Raw genomic sequence first — 18,404 nt, 5'->3', positions numbered from 1 at the left:
CGGAGTTGAAAATTTGAACCGGACGACTACAGAACGTGGCGAAGTGAAATTTCCGTATACTCATCAGCTATTCCAGTCCGGATTTCAGTACGTGCGCTGACACAAAACTTGACGTTTTGCTATTGGCACTATTTTTGCTGACAAATAAGCAAAAATCTACTAACAGGTCAAATTTTTATAGCATTTTCTTGTAAAACGTACTCCCAACAAATTTCTATAATCTTAATCTTATATTTTCAACTTCGAAAAATCATTTTATAGTGTATATTACATCGTTTCTTGAGAATAGAGAATATGTAAAATGTAAAGCATTGTTGTTAAGGAGTAAATTCCCTAAATTTCCCTTTATTGGATGTAAAAGTGTCTATTATTAGTATTAATAGCTAAAGTTTCAGAGAAAGCTCGGAGTGGAATTTGAACCGGGCCAGGTGAAATTTCCGTCCACTCATCAGCTAATCCAATCCGGATTTCAGTATGTACACTGATACAAAACTTGACGTTTTGCTATTGGCACTATTTTTTCTGACAAATAAGCAAAAATCTACTAACAGGTCATACCTGGTTATAAAACCAACACAACAAATTGCATTGCATTTGTGTCGGTCTGAATATTATCAGTAATTAACTCTGTGTTTACAGCCGAATCACAGTTGGCTTGATAGGCCTTCATTTTTGTTTATATCTAATTTGGATCTGTACAGTCAAAGTCCTAATCAAAGGTTGCTCAATTAGCCTAAGCACACACAACTTACAGTCGCCATGTAGCCTAAATGTTATGTTGAGTAGAAATGGCCACCGTTTAAATGAAAACAGGAGTGTAACTCTTCTCCTTTGCTATTTATTGGCCTTGACTTTCGATCCCGGGCTATCCCATTTTCTATTATTGCGCCCAGCGCCGACTGAATGAGCGGGAGCGGCTTGAATGTCCCTGCTATCAAATATCCTTTGACAGCCATGCATGCTTGTTCTCAGTCTCGTGCGTCACAGCTGCATTTGAACACGCCCCTTCCAAACGCTTGTTGAATAGGAATGACAAGGAAACATGACAAGCGCTAAAGATGAATCTCATATACAGTTATAACCGCGCGCGTCCTCGCATCCCTTCGCACCGCTCCGCCATTTGACCGCCGCTCCGCCGCTGTAAATCTGAACGGAGCCACGGGGAAAGCCGCTTGGGACGCGGCCAAAAATTACAACTGAAAGCAGAAACCCAGCCCTGCTTTGATTACGCACCGAGAGAGGGAGCACGCTGATAGTGACAGCGGCACTTCAACAACTCATCTGTGATCGACCGTACGATACTTGATCCGTTTTCTGCCGTGCAGCCTCAAAGGATGTAGACCTCGGCCTGCAGTCTTTGGCATGTTCGTTTTAACGGGACTTGTCGCCAGTGGCTCGACAACGCTGTGTTTGAACAGGCAATGCCTTCCTTACGCGTTCAGTGGCGCAAACTACAACAACCTCACGCGTATGTCAGCGATTCGGTGTTTTACAGCTCTATACGTGCGTTGAGAGTTTAAAATGCCTAGGTTTTTCATTTAAACACTTTTACACCGACGGAAAATAGCGTATTCGCCTGGGAGGAGCAATAAGGATCTACTCTTCGGCTTCCACGGCAATATCACGGAGGGGTTTTTTGATGGAGCTGGAGAATATTGTTGCAAACACGGTACTCCTGAAGGCAAGAGAGGGTGAGTACGGAAAACTATCGCGAATCATGTTTTCATCGCATGTACTTTGCCAAATTTTACAGCCGCGGAACCGCTGCTCGTGCACCCATCGTGATGATGTAATCTCAAGCAGATGCTGTGTGAATTTATCCAGCGCGACCCGAAACATTGTTTCGGACACCTCCAGCGAGTTCATCTGTAACCGACGTAACACCGCCGTCACAATGCTGTAACACTACCGTTTGACAGTTGGTACGTGTTACGGGTCGAAACATCAGCCTCCTACATCCGTTTTCCGCGTCGTGATTTTTAAAAATGCAAGTTATTCCGTGTAGGGAGCGTGTTCGCTATATGCTAAGTTTTCTCTGAGGCAACGTTAGGCTACATAACGCCTGCCGTGTGTGAGGAAATGGTAGATATGTTACAGCTGCCACCTTTTTAACGTTCTTCCACACAAACACGCACTACTGGTTAATATAAACGCGGTAGGTCCTCCCAACCAGGTCAAACGGTCTACAAGGCGATGAGAACGACGCTTGTCTTCGTTACCACCGATCCCACAATAACCGCTACTTCCTTTGCTGGTGTTTTGATACATAAGGCCTTGTCAGTCGACTGTTATTCCGCTATCCTGAAGTGTCGTGTGAAGCTTGATTGATTTAGATTTAGATTCAGATGTAACCAGAACCACAATACTAGGGTAGAAGGATTGTAATATGTGACCCTGGACCACAACACCAGTCGTAAGGGTCATTTTGATTAAATTGAGATTTATATTTATATATTTATATTGAAAGATGAATACATACGATTTCAATTGGTGTATGGTTTGTTCGGATAGGACAATATTTGGCTGAGATACAACTATTTGAAAATCTACAATCTGAGGGTGCAAAAGATCAAAATACTGAGAAAAGCGCCTTTAAAGTTGTCCCAAATGAAGTTCTTAGCAATGCATATTACTAGTACTTTATGGTAGGAAATTGATGATAATTAATGATCTTAATATCCTAATAATTGCAAAAGAAAAATTTATAATTTTGACCCATGCAATGTATTTTTGGCAATTGCTACTAATATAACCATGCTACTTAAAGACTGTTTTTGTGGTCCAGGGTCACACATATGTGGGTCAAAGACGAAAAAGGGTTTAAGCATAAAAACAATAAGTGTAATACTGCTTTAAATTGTTGTGTTTTTTCAAAAATTGCATTTAATTGCATTTTTGTTTTTGTTTTTCTGAGCAAAAAATAAATATCAGACATTTTCCCCTAATTCACAGAAGACACCCACTAAAATGTGTCTTCTCAGGCATATTTACAACAAAAACCAATTTGTAACATCAAAAATCTAGAATCTGAGGGTGCAAAAAAATCAAAATACTGAGAAAAGCGCCTTTAAAGTTGTCCAAAATAAAGTTCTTAGCAATGCATATTACTAGTACTTGTAAATGTCTTTTTGGAACATGATCTTAATATCCTAATAATTGCATGAGAAAAATGTATAACTTTGACCCATACAATGTATTTTTGGCTATTGCTACTAATATAACCATGCAAGACTGTTTTTGTGGTCCAGGATCACACATATGTGGGTCAAAGATGAAAAAGGGTTTAAGCATAAAAACAATGAGTGTAATACTGCTTTAAATTGGTGTGGCAAAAAATAAATATCATACATTTTCCACTAATTTACAGAAGACACCCACTAAAACGTCATTCAGGCATGTTTACAACAAAAATCAATTTGTGACATATCAAAAGAGGAATTGCTTTCACCCCAAATACTTATTAGTTGTAATTCTACCTTTTTCAAAATGTTCCCATTTTTCTATTTATAAATTTAATATGCTCGTTTATATATTTTAATATATATATATATATATATATATATATATATATATATATATATATATATATTAATGATTATATTATATATATATTTAATATATATAAAGTCAGAATAAGTATGTTGTTTAAATTATTACATGAATATTGTGTTCATGCAATAAGTTTGACATTTTATTCTCCAAAAACGTATTTGAAACCTTAAAAGTAGACACTTTACTTACTTTTAATGTTCTTTCTATGGACATATAATCACTTTTGTAAATTTCCTTTAATGTGGACATCCTAATGTCTTTGACCCATGTTGTCTTTTCATCAGGTCTTGAATACGATTACAGGACAGAGATGATAAAGCATACAATAAAGCAAAGATTTTAATTGGATATTTTCTCCTTATGACATGATCAGTCTGAAAGTACATTTAGCTGTTAAAAGTTCCTTTGTTTTGATTTCAACAAACCTGTTTTAGAGATGGTGGCCATGTACTCAATTCACAGTTCACGTTTCACTTTTGGCTTAGAAAGTGAATCTGAAGTGAATCACTTCTTGAATCTCTTTGATCTGCACTTACAATTTAATGAGTCACTGAGATTTAGCTTGTCATCATCTTGATCTCCAGCTACATCTCAATGCGTCATTCATGACGTTGCTCAAAGATTGCAAAATGTGTAGTCGGTGAACCTTGTTAGTAACTTTTTCGCGCCGTTGTGTCCGTTAATTGCCCAAATTCGCTTGTGGCCTGGAGGCACAAGCTCATGTGTTTAGTTACTGTGCTCTTTGTTGCCCTTACCCTGGAGTTTACCATAAATGACCAGGTTTTGACAAGTGTAAGATTTATGGTCTACCTCAGTTGTTGAACGGAGAGCACTAGGCTTGGCCAATAACATTAGGTACCTTCCTGGTTGCTGATGTAACCGAATAATGTAGAGAATTTTTCAAATGAGAATTCATAAAGGAAGCTTGGTTTATTTTTATTTTGCACGCTCCTAATGGTACACAAAACAGTTTCTCCCATTAAAGGAGAGTGTGTGCAAGTGTACATAGTAGTTGAAGGGATGTTTCACAATGCTTTGTACAAACATTGAAAATGTTTAAACATTTGATGAGACTTGTCTTGCTTTTAATACAAGTATATTTTATTCAGTAAGCTCACTTAAGGACTTGTTTAGTAAGATTTTACCAGAAAACCTTAACTCTAGTTGCTGACCTGGCATTAAAAACTCTACTACTATAGACATGTTTCTTGTCATGCTACTGATCTTCAAGTTGCAACCCTTTTGCACAGAGTGAACATCAGGAAATCTGTCTTTTTAAAGTGGTCTTGTGTTTATTGATGTGTGCAGGCCTCTGTGTGTGAGAGAGCACTTGTTCAGCGAGGGTCTGCTTTACTTGTTCTGCGTCTATGTGTGTGTGACTGTCCCCCCATTTGTTTATCGCGCTGTGTTTGGAGCAGAAAATGAGGCGCAAGGCACGCAGACTCTTGTCCAAATGTTCGACTAGCAGCAGATAACAGGAAAAGCAGAGTTTACAGGCCACACAGTCTGTTTACATGGCTGAAGCCACGCTTCCGAAATCATTAGAGAGTCCGGCCAGAGCCAGGCAGCCCCAAACTAAACAGAAAAGCCATCTACGTCTGCTAGGATATTCTGCTTGGAGATTGAACATATTCAGGCACAGACATCACGCTGGCATTGAGAAGGTAGGCCCTTGAGTGTAGTCTTAATTCATACTATATTTGTATGTTTCATTTCTTTGAGTATGCTTAGTTATTCATGCAGCCTGCTATAAACCTAGCAACAGTTTAGCTAATTACATTAATGCACACTAGTTTGGAAGCCCATTTCCATTCTCAGAGTGAAATATAGTGGGTATTTGTATTTTTAGTTGCAACTTTTTCTTTAAAACTAGAGATGCTCCGATTTTTGTCACCGATTACCGTTCACCAAGATCATGATCTGCCGATCACAGAATGGCAGGGGAATGGGAATCTTTTATCTATAATCTAGCAGAGTTTGCACCATTTGTAGAAATGAAACTAACTCTAAATTAACTATATTGAAATATATATATATCGACAATAGTTAGAGATATCTAATGTTCATTTTCATTTCATTTTTCTGGCATTGTTCAGAGGGCCGGTCCAAATGTCCAAATGTGGGGGCGGGCCGCATTCGACCCGCGGGCCTTAGTTTGGGGACCCCTGGTGTAGATAGATAAACTGATTATAACGGGAGTGTTTTTTAAAGTACACCTCGCACTAGACTAGGCTACACTAGTTAGTGATGAAGTTCTTTGATAATGTTGTTGATGTAAGGATTATATTATCCAGCATTGCACAGTCATTAGGATAAAGGTAGTAAAATGTGGTTTAGGCTGAATTAAATACGATATATCAGAATCCGTCTCTATATAGGAAACATAAACATTCACCTCAGTAACATCTATATGCGTTCATTAGAATTACGATGCGATAAAATGGCGCTAAACATACGCACGTGAATTACACGGGCACCGTTTCTCCTCATTCTATATGAACTGAACTACAACATGAACTGATGACAACAATCAGACATACAGCGGTAACATTATTGCAATATGACGGGTTGACGGGTATAAAAAGATACATCCATTTACATTAAAGCACGCACATTTACCACTCACTGACGATAGCAGAGAATGAAACCGAAAGTAAACTTGAACGTCTCCGGAAAAACTATAGCGCTCTGTACACGCACAACTTAGTCACATGCCCAGTAACAAGACTACCCTTACAAAACGAATAAGGAATTTAGTACTCATGTTGCCACTGGTAAGCTCCGCTCTGCTGTTGTTTACCTGTGCGCCCTGCATGCACGTGTGAAAAAGTCGCGCGAGTAATTTATGTTAAGTGATCGGCTTTTTTGATTGGCGCTTTTGGGGTTCGCCAATCAAGCTATTTTAAGCCAATATCAGCCGATCATGATCGGTGGCCGATCAATCGGAGCATCACTATTTAAAACTCCCACAAAGTCGCAATTATGAGATATAAAAGATTGAATTTTCTCTCACATGCAACTTTTTCCTGTAACTGTTAGTGGTGCAACAGATCACAAAGCTCACGGTTCGGATCACATCACGGATTTTGAGTCACGGATCGGATCATTTTTCGGATCAGCAAAAAACAAACAAAACAAAAAAAAGTTTGTTTTTTAATAATTTCTGAATGCTTTAAGTACTTCTAATCCATAGCAAAAACTACTAGCTGAACTAATAAAGTCAGTAACAAAACAAGAACAATTACACAAATGACAAGTGTAGATGAATACAACAAAGTTACTAATAAAATCAATAACACTAGTATTCAGGTGCAGAAATGTAATAATTAATTGTAAAACAACTAGTGCTTCTCACTGCAGGTATTTATAGGATGCTGTCTCTTTAAGGCCTAATGTGTGACTGTGTTTACCAGAATACAAAAAGGGGTATTTAAAAATAACTTTGTATGTATGTTAAGAGAAGTTTTGAAGAGGAATCAATCTGTGAATCACGCAGTCTGAATCGCGAGTCTCTCTCTGTCTCTCTCTCGCTCTCTCTCTCTGTGCGCGTGCTCGCGCAACAACAAACATACATAAAAAACAACGCGCGTCTTCTCTTTTGCTGCAGCGGTTTAAACAGTTTGAATGGCTAAATTGGCAAGACAAAACACGTGCAAATTATAAACCTTTACTCTATGATGGTTAAACTCAACAGTTAATCCGCGAACCACATGCGTACCGAACCGTGGAGTCCGGTCCATACGGATCACGGATCACCTACGATCCGTTGCACCCCTAGTAACTGTGAGAAATAATTGCACTCTTTATTATAGAAGCCCTTTTCCACCTCAATGTAAAAAGTAAAATGAATAATTGTAAGAAAGTTTGCAAAAAAGAAACAAACTTGCAACTGTGAGATACACAACAAAAAGAAATAGGAACAACTTTGAGATGCAAAGTTGCAGTTATGAAATTTGAAGATCTTAGTTTCTTGCAAATGCACCTTTTTTCCCTGTAACTGTGAGAAATAATTGCACACTTTATTATAGAAGCCCTTTTCCACCTTAATGTAAAAAGTAAAATGAATAATTGTAAGAAAGTTTGCAAAAAAGAAACAAACTTGCAACTGTGAGATACAAAATTGCAATTATGAAATTAGAAGATCTAAGTTTCTTGCAAATGCAACTTTTTTTCTTTTACTTTGAGAAATACTCTATTGCCCACGTTATTATAAAAGCCCTTTTCCACCTTAATGTATAAAGTAAAATAAATAATTGTAAGAAAGTTTACAAAAAAGAAACAAACTTGCAACTGTGAGATACAGAATTGCAATTTAAAGATCTTAGTTTCTTGCAAATGCAACTTTATTTCCAGTAACTGTGAGAAATATGCTATTGCACTCTTTATTATAGAAGCCCTTTTCCATCTCAGTGTAAAAAGTAAAATGAATAATTGTAAGAAAGTTTGCAAAAAAGAAACAAACTTGTAACTCTGAGATACAAAATTGTAATAATGAGATATGAAGATCTTAGTTTCTTGCAAGTGCAACTTTGCTGTTACTGTGAGAAGTACACCCATGAATGCACACTATAATATGGAAGCCTGTTTTCAACTCTGAGACAACTATAAAATTGGTAATTTGTGTGAAAGTTTGCAAAAATAAATTGTCGCAATAGAGATACAAAGTCGCAGTTATGAGATATAGAGTTCTTGAAAATGCAACTTTCTGTTACTGCAAGAAATACACTCATAATTGCAAGATATAAAGTCTCAAATGTGGGAGGTAAAGTCACGCAATGGGCTTCAACATTATAGCACCCCTTGTGGCAGTGCTGAGATTGCAGCACATGTATGCTCTCTAAGGGTGTACTCACACTAGGCAGTTTGAACCGTGCCCGAGTGCGTTTGACCACCAAAGCGCGGTTCGTTTGACTAGTGTGAGTGCTCCGAACCGTGCCCGGGCGCGGCTCGATTAGCCGGCCCTGGCCCGCTTGGAAGAGGTGGTCCAGAGCACGGTTCAGTTGGACTCGGGCGCGGTTCGCATGCAGTGTGAGCGCTAACCGTGCTGGAGCACGGAACAGGACGCGTGATGTCACGCTTTTGCGAGGTAATCAGCTTTTTTATAGTCCATAATCAAAGCTGCAAAGTCCTTGCTGCACTTCAGCTGGTAATTAAAAACCTCCTCATACGAACAGCACGATTGCGTGAAAATTTTCGTGCCACAAAGTAGGGCTGCACGATATATCTAAATTAACTATATTGTTATCGCGATAACAGTCTATGCGATATTGGTATCGTAGAGAGTTGCGATAAATGGCATTTAATTGGTTTCATTTCTTTACAAAACTTTCGCTAGGCTAACTACTGCACAGACTGCTGTGAGCTGCAGTGTGACAGGTTTGCCTTTCTCTCCAGCATTACATAACCATTTAAACGTAATCTTTATATTATTCCCTATAATTAACTTTTGAGAAATTAGCCGTCAGTCACTCCCTGTCACTGACACTGCGCTCCGCTGAACTAGGAACCGGCTGTTTTTTTTCTCTCAACTATCCTCTGTTCCGGATCTGCAAAAACTGCATTGCAATTAGGTGTGTGTGATATGACGATGTTTTACTGTGGACAGTTAAAAGGTCCACACAATCTATATTTTGTGTTAGAGCGCGCACATTCTGTCAAATACAATTCTGCCGCCTCAGTCTTAATATAGGCTACGGTACAACGCGGCACACATTCAAATCAAATGATAACTCAGCTGCAGAGGACCGCTCACTCATAGGCATCATTTCCACTGTGGGGACACGCTTTTTTCAAAATCCCGTTTGTGTATTGCCACTTTCAAAACAAGGTTTTGTTAAAGCAATCTATTTTATTGTAGAATGGACGCTATGTACTGCTGAGAGTTTCGCGCGGTCGTTAAAACGAAACCGAAAGTAGCACGCGCATTCAAATACTATTTTAATACCCCGTGTTTAGAGAGCGAACCCACAATGCGCGCAAATTAGGCTATATAACATATTTAGGCTGTTATTAATATGTGGGCTATATATTAAGTTTTGTAGTTGTCTATAACTGTATCATGCTTCAAAAATTCGGTCTCTATTTGCACTTTGAATATTGTTAATGAACAGACATCACTGCAGACTATGAAAAGGCTACTCTAAGACAAGCTAATAAGATTGTTTGTGATTCAACACACATTTTGTACACAGAATATGAGTTGTTGCCTTCTGGGAGGAGGTTTAGAGTTCCTTATTGTAGAATGAATAGATTTAAAAATTCATTCACCACTGTGTCTATAAAGTGGTTAAATAATTGTAGTATGGAGCTGTAACATTTTATTTATTTATTTATTTTTATTGGGGTTATGTATTTATCTATTTATTGTTGTGTTATTTGCATTGTTATTGGTGTGCTTTGTTTGTCTGTCAATTAATTGCAGCATGGGTGATGGGCCCAAGACAAATTTCCCTGTGTTTACCTTACCTTACCTTACCTTGAAACAGTAGCCTACTTTGATTATGGCTGCATTTATTGTCTAAATGACTAAGAAAGAACTGGGTCGTTAATTTTTTGTTATTTATACTGTAGATTCTTTAAAAATGCAGTGGTTATCTCCAATTTTAATGGCTCTACCTATAATAGAGAAAATAAACATCTTGTTGATGTACTCAAATTTTCTATTAAATTAGATTTAATTTGGATGACAGAAGAATATCTTTTACCTGTTTATTTTAGTATGATCATTACATATATAAATGATTAAAAATAGACAATAATAATAAAAATAATAATAATAATTTTAAAATAAATATCGCAAGAAATATCGTTATCGCAGTATTCAACAACAATATCGCATATCGCATATTTTCCCAATATCGTGCAGCCCTACCACAAAGGCGAAAGACCTGTTTAATAATAGGCTGTGAGAGGGCTGTGGACCACCGCGGACCAAACGATTTAAAATAATTATCCACAAAGTAAACTATTTCGCGTTCAGCGCGAGCGTTGCTCTTCCTGTTTATCCTGAAACCATCGCAACATAATGACGTAAGCGTGCTCCGGCACGAATGCTGAAACCCTATGTGAGTGCAGGCCAGAGGGGGAGTGGGGAGGGGGGATAACTGTACTCGAGCCCGGTTCACAGCAACCGTGCCTACACCCTAAAACACAATTAAATGCATTGACACATTAATTTGAAGTAATGTTTCAGCATTTGCACTCATGTACTTGCATGGAGTATGTTTCAAGCATGCTCACCCTTTCCTCCCACCACTACTGACATCATTTCCTACTGTAAGCCACTGCATCAAGTGAAGTGATCCAATGTTACAGTAAGTCCCAATGCACATGCATTACGCACTTGTACAAGCCTAGTAAATTTCCACAAGCGTGAGCTGTGAGAATTGTTTAGATTTATGAGGGACGTTCATTCACGAGAGGAGAAATATAAAGATGACATAACGCAAACATAGAAGGCGAGTTCAGGACCTCAGATATCTGGTGTCATTATCACAGACAGACAATACAGGCAGATAGGAGATAAAAAAAAATAGCCTCGTTGTATCCAATCCAGGGTCAGTATGAAATGAAATCCAACCTTCTTAAGTTTCTTGAATGGTTCAATTGTTCCAAATTAATATTTTTCTTTATAATCTTGATTAAATCAAAACGTACTTCCTCTGACACAGCTTTCCATTATAACTGATGTTACTCAGGCTGGATATGATTTAGCCATTATTTTTGCAAACTTTCATTCGATTTGGCTTCATTCTGTGAAATTACTCACTTTTCACCATTTAACTAATTTCTTCCCTACGTTTTTCTCATCTTATTTCACTTGGATTGATTTGAGTTTGGAGGTGGAATAAACATGTTTTTGTAATTGACTTGGAAAACTGATTGTCAGTGCATTTTCTGGTCTAGTCAGTCTTATGGAAATTCGGTACATTTAAATCACACGCATTTCTTGTTCATTATTGTTCATTCATGTAGTTTGCGTTAAAATTTAAGTAAGTTAAAATGTGCCATGTGAGATTCAAAAACTTGACCAAAAAAAAAAAAATCTACAGAAACTAGTTGGCCTCACTGGCTGGCTAATTGTTAGTTGGATAATTATTCAGTAATTTTGACCCATCCTTAATTTGTAGGATGTTGCATTATTAAAGGAGTAGTTCACTTCCAGAAATTAAAAATTAAAGATAATTTACTCACGCCCTTGTCATCCAAGATGTTCATGTCTTTCTTTTTTCAGTAGATAAGAAATTGTTTCTTGAGGAAAACATTTCAGGATTTCTCTCCATATAATGGACTTCTATGGTGCCCCCGAGTTTAAACTTCCAAAATGCAGTTTAAATGCAGCTTTAAATGGGCTCTAAATGACCCCAGCCGATGAAGAAGGGTCTTATCTAGTGAAACGATTGGTCATTTTCGAAACAGACTGAAAATTTATGTACTTTTTTTTTAACCTCAAACGCTTGTTTTTTTTACGGTTTAAAGGAGTCATCAGATGCAAAACTCACTTTTACATGTTGTTTGAACTTTAATGTGTGTTGGCAGTTTGTGAACACAACCACCCTACAATGATAAAAATCCACCCAGTGGTATTTTTTTTAATCTTTAAAAGTAATATCCCCTTTTTATAATCAGGTCATTCTCAGCTTCTTGTTGGTGTGACGACACACAGACAGAAGCTGCTCCCACAATAGTTGATTGAGCCTTTCCTTAGATATTGGGTCGACTCAGCTGCAGGGGAAGACAAGAATCTCTCAGATTGAGCGATTGAGGTGTTCTGTTGTTGGATGTAATAATGAACATAGCAGTTGTCATTTACTCCCGACATCTGAGCCGCTGAAGACGCAGAGAATTAACGTTGCTTTCATTTTTAAAAGGACAACGCTGTTCCAGATCTACATATGCGTTTATGTTCACGCAAATCATTCTTGATGCACCTTCACCTACAGCAGAAGTGAGTATAAGGGTTTTTATGCATCTTTGCAAATGGCTTTTCTTAATCATGTGCTGGTTAGCAAGTTTCGCAGCTAAATGCGGCTAAAGTAAACATTACGGCTCATCATCCCATCGCAGAGAGGGGCAGGGCGAGCAGAGCTTATTAGCATTTAAAGAAAAATGCAACAAAATAGCTCGCTCTAAAAAGGTAAAAAGAGTGTTTTTTTACACTACCACTGAGAAATTGTAACCAAAGTATGGTATAGACTTCTCATTAAGAATCATATCAACTTGTGGAAAATGGGCATCCAATGACCCCTTTAAGACAGTTAGGGTATGTCAAAAAAAAAAAAACATCTAGTTTTCTTCCCCAACTTCAAAATCATCCTACATCGTTGCAGGAGCACCGACCCAGTGTTTACAAAGTGAACATGCAAGGAAGATAAAACACCCTTTACAAAAAAAGGTAAAACAGTCAGTAAACAATCGTAGGACGATTTTGAAGTTGAAGAAGAAAACGAAATGCAAGTTTTTCTACATACCCTAACTGTATTGACCCGGATTACAGAGACTACGCATGCGCATCACAGAGACAAGACAAGACAAGCATTTGAGGTTAAAAAGTATATAAATTGTCAATTTGTTTAGAAAATAACCAGGCGTTTCACTAGATGAGACCATTTTTCCTCGGCTGGGATCGTTTAGAGCCATTTGAAGCAGCATTTAAACTAGAGATGCACCAAATGTTCAGCAACCAAAATTATTTGGCTGAAAATAACCAAAAAAGCTCTCTTGGTGTTCGGCCGAATAAGTGAAAAAGCCAAATAAATTATACCGAACAATGACGTGATGCGATCAAATAGAGGCGCGCACTAATGCAGCAAACATGTCGGCAGTGTGGAAGCATTTAAAACTGTCTGAGAAAGACACAAAAATCATTACAAGCACCGACAGCGAGAGACTGTTTAGTATCGCATCGCCTGTCATCCATGAGAAAATGGTCTTAAACCATTAGTAAATAAACTACAGAAAGTTGTGTTGTCTAATACACGCACAAATTGTATTTATTCTGACAGCGCTGCACAAGTTTGTTAGCCAGGGTTCAAAGTCCAAAGCGCAAGGAAAAACTGTGTAATGAGAATCATTCATAAATCTGCTGCTGTCGGCAAAAAGTAGTACTGAGGTCGTCTTGTGGGTTTCTACCAAAATAAAATTCAACATTTATAAATGTTGGTATTGTAATTTTACTGTTGTTCTGTAAAATAAAATAAAAAAGTAACACTAAAATAATGGTAACAATCATTACAACAGCTCTATTAATACATTTATTATAACATTCTCCTTTGCACAGCAAGGCTACATTTATTTGTACGTTAAAAACACATGCCTGATTCAAGAAAGGGGTCTTAAAAATGGCCAAAGAATATTATTTTACTAACTTATTCATTTTTAGTTAAATTGTGCTTTGTTGGTAGGCTATAATGTCTACTAGAATGTAAAAAAGTTCAGTGTGAAGTACATGTATAGCACATTTTGGCTATTTAATTTATGCAATGGTAAAAAAAATTGGCAAAATTACTTAAGCTTCAGCTTTGGCCAAGAATTTTAATTCCAGTGCATCTCTAATTTAAACTGCATTTTGGAAGTTCAAACTTGCGGGCACCATAGAAGTCCACTATATGGAGTTAATTCCTGAAATGTTTTCCTCAAAGAGCATCATTTCTTCACAACTGAAGAAAGAAAAGACATGAACATCTTGGATGACAAGGGGGTGAGTAAATTTTTGTACTGGAAGTAACTAATCCTTTAAGGCAGCATCGAATATACCAAGGAACCGAGAACAGGCCTGTTAACCCCTACCTTAGGCCATTTTTTTTTCTTTGGCAGCCTCTCATGGAAGTAGCATTGTGTTGGTGTCTTTTCAAAGAATGAGTGAGTGACTGGCTATGTCTGAGAAATGGTGGGGGGTGAATTCCTAAGCAAGGCTGTAATCCGACCCTGGCCTCCTCTGACAACTTAGGCGATGTGGAGTGCACTTCGTAACCCATGACTACGGCGGACGAGGGGCTCTCCTTCCCATTCAAGAAGTCTGGAGCTGGCAGACTGCTCCACTTCGCTGGAAACTGCCGTGTGAAATCCTGAAGAATAAACGTCATCCAGACTCATCTAAATGAAGACAGAGGCAAAGGAGGAGACTGAAGTACAGAGAGCAAAAAAGAGTGATAGTGAATGCAAGCCAGGGAGAAAAGAACCGAGAGAAAAAGAAATACTGTGTCACACACAAAATGAGACTGGGAAAATTTGAGCTGCTCATTTAGGCAGATGCTAAAAAGTGACGTTGTGTTACATTCTTGTGTGAACACACAGCTTGTCACAATGTCATAGTTGTATCATGTATTATGATTATGTACGGTATTATAAATAGATATATAGCAAGATATTTAAAGGGACAGTTCACCTAAAAATAAAAATTACTCATTGTCATGTCGTTCCACACCTGTAAGGCGTTCGTTCATCTTCGGAACACAAATTAAGATGATGAAATCCAAGAGCTTTCTGACCCTGCATAAACGGCAATGCAACTGACACATTCAAGGCCTAGAAAGCTAGTAAGGACATCATTAAAACAGTCCATGTGACATCAGTGGTTCAACCGTAATTTTGTGAAGCTACAAGAATACTTTTTGTGTGCAAAGAAAACAAAAACAATGACTTTGTTCAGCAATTTCTTCTCTTTGTGTCAGACAGAACAGTGTATGCGTGTGCATCCCTAAGATTTGATGATGATATAATTTACAAGCGATTTCTTTTTAAAAGGCTGGTCATTTTTGACTGGGGACGCTAAATTACAGTTGAAGGCAAACGTTTACAACCTTGCAGATTCTGCAAAATGTTAAATATTTTACCAAAATAAGAGGGGCAATACAATACAAAATGCAGTTTTTTATTTAGTACTGATCTGAATAGATATTTTAACATTTACCCTAAGATTCAAATTCAAAAGTTTTCACCCCCTCAATGCATGGTTTTTCCTTCTGGAGCATCAGTGAGCGTTTGAACCTTCTGTAATAGTTGCATATGAGTCCCTCAGTTGTCCTCAGTGTGAAAGGATGAATCTCAAACTCATACAGTCATTGTTGGAAAGGTTTTTTTTTTCTCTTGTGGACTATATGTTTATGTAGTACATCTTTATTTGAAATATCTGATTCAGGTCAGTGATGAAAAATAACATGCATTTTCTATGATCTCTCTTATTTTGGTAAAAATATTATTTTGAAGATTCTGCAAGGTGTATGTAAACTTTTGACTTAGTTGAATTAGTTCAGAGCAATATTTTATGAATAGAACATATATTTTATTGACTGTATTTTGATGTCACCCAGCACAGTTTATATTATTATTACTGCTCCAGTAGGCCGGACATACGCACTTTTTTTTTTTTTTTTCAAATGACATTTTGTTAAACCATTGTTTATCCACACCCATTCTAGCAGTGAGTGCCACATTGGATGGATGTGCGGTGCCACTAGCAACCCAAATATGTAGCAGAAGTGCTGAAGCTTGTGTTGGGCCGAGACTGATAGGCGTGAAAATTGAATTTGACTCGTTGTAAATGGCTGGTTGGCTTGCGAGCGGACGTCTGTTGCCTTAGCTGATGTCATTTCTGTCTGATCTAATTCCACACGGTCAATATCCATACTGACTTGTTGACTGACTTGTGGCGTTGGTTACATTTAGAGGTGGTCGAGGGGAAAGTCGCGTCTGGGTTATGTTTGAAGTCAGACTTTAATGCTTTCAAGTCAAATGCAGATGTATTGGGAGAAGATGGCAAGGTGTTTGGAAATGGTATATGCGTCTTAAAATCTGGAAAAAATGTTGCTAAGATGTAAACAGTGGGCTGCCTGCCTTTTTACATGACCTCTGTCTAGGACGTGTCTGCCTTCAATAATCAGATAGTGGACAAATTGTCCTGTATTATTTGATATTTTAATGCTGCTCTATTATGCACCACTTTGTATGTTGTTGGGTTTTTTGGATTGTCTAAATCAGCAGTCTGACAGCATTCGTCATTGTCAAAATGTTTGACGACAGGCTTTACTAAACAGAAACTAAACATGAATTCCAGCATGATGCAAGCGGATAAACATTTCTTTTTTTATATCTAACATTTACTTTAATGTTAAATGACTGACAGTAATTTCCTGTAAGGAAAACAGCCCAACTTTGTGAAAATTTTTGCCATTTTATAGCTATGAATTACACCATTTTGAATCAAAAATACTGTTTATATTTGAAATAATTCATGTACTTTGTTATTGGACTTGATGTGGCGAGACAAGAAACACTAACAGGCATTTTTGACAGATGACGCATTTGATTTAGAGTGAATGTGGGCTAATTTTAAAAGAAAAATATAAATTGCAAATAGTTCAAATGGATTACTTCACAATAAATTCTTGTTCTGTTAGAGTTTTTCTTTTTTTTCCCCCCTCTGTTTAAAGTTTGTTTTATATCATATGAATGTGTGTAGGATGAATGTAATCTGGATATACTACATTCATAATGTTGTCATTGTCGTGTGATCTACAGTACCAGAGTGTGTTGCGTCACTTCACTGCCAATCATAAATCCTCTCCCACGGCCTAATGGGATCGTAAAGTGTGCTTTGGATGAATCTTGCCAGAAATAGTAGGTCATCCAGGGACTTTTTGCTTACTGTTCTGTGAATGCTAATCTGTTCTCATGAATCTTTAAAGTCCCCATGAAATCAAGTAAGTTTTTGGCTTTTAGTATGAATGTGTTAGCCTTAAAGTTATCTATAAGATAGTGTGTTTCAAAACAATGACAAAATTGGTGAATGGCACATAGCACACAATATAGGGGATTGGGAACGTGTTCAGACAGTGTAAATATACTTTCCACTGAGGCGAAAGAAGTCTGGTTTCGTACTGTCACATGAACCATCGGAGCAGACCATAAGACGTATTGGACCCATCTGAATTCTAAACAGAATGGTATATTTTATAGCAATGGATTAAACTGTGGCTGTCAAATATGGCTTTACCATGCTCAAAGGCTCTGCCCCAAGATGTGGTATAAATAAAAACACTATTGGCTATTTAAAAAAGGGGGCGGGACTGCTGTAAATTTTACATTCTTTTTCACTTCCGAAAAACATTATACTACCGTAAAATGACATGCAACATCCAATACAGTTTTTCACTGTTTATAGTAGGGGAACTTACAGTTAACCATTTAACAGGTTTTTACTATAGCATTTTTACAGCTTTTTACCATTTAAGGTCCACTAAAAACACGCAGCGTTATTCGTAACGTGACGTAATTTTAACTGAAACAGGAAAACACTTCAAAATAGCCAATAGCGTTCCATTTATATCTGCTCGAGCCAGAGCCATTGAGCTCTGTAAAGCCTCATTTGATAGCTTATGACACAGTCTAATAGATTACCCCCTAGATTCAATATGAAACACTTACTAAAACAAAATGGTGATCATAATCATGCTGAGGCTGTGTAGTTTAATAAATGCTGATTTGCGCATATGATCTTCTCCATGCAATCGCATCTGGACCGGAGTCCCGAGTAGACTGTGCACGCTGAAACGTGCAACCAGACCTCATTTGCCCCAATGGAAAGCATTTACACTGTTTGAATTGTTCCCTATCCCCTACATTGTGCACTGCATGCCATTTATCATACAGAAAACACTAACACTGTGAACAAGTGACCGATCTCAGCCGCAGCTTCGAGCACATAAGTGGTCCGCGGTCCACATGCGCAACTAAAATAAGAAAATGCGCTGTGTACATAAGTTCAGATCGCGCATTTGCGTACTGACATAGTTGCAGCTTTTAAAGTACAATTACAACTTTAGATCGACAAACTGTAATATTGCATGCAATTT

The sequence above is a fragment of the Garra rufa genome, chromosome 15 (genome assembly GCF_049309525.1).
Source record: "Garra rufa chromosome 15, GarRuf1.0, whole genome shotgun sequence".
Classification (NCBI taxonomy): domain Eukaryota; kingdom Metazoa; phylum Chordata; class Actinopteri; order Cypriniformes; family Cyprinidae; genus Garra; species Garra rufa.
This window is presented reverse-complemented; position numbering follows the sequence as displayed.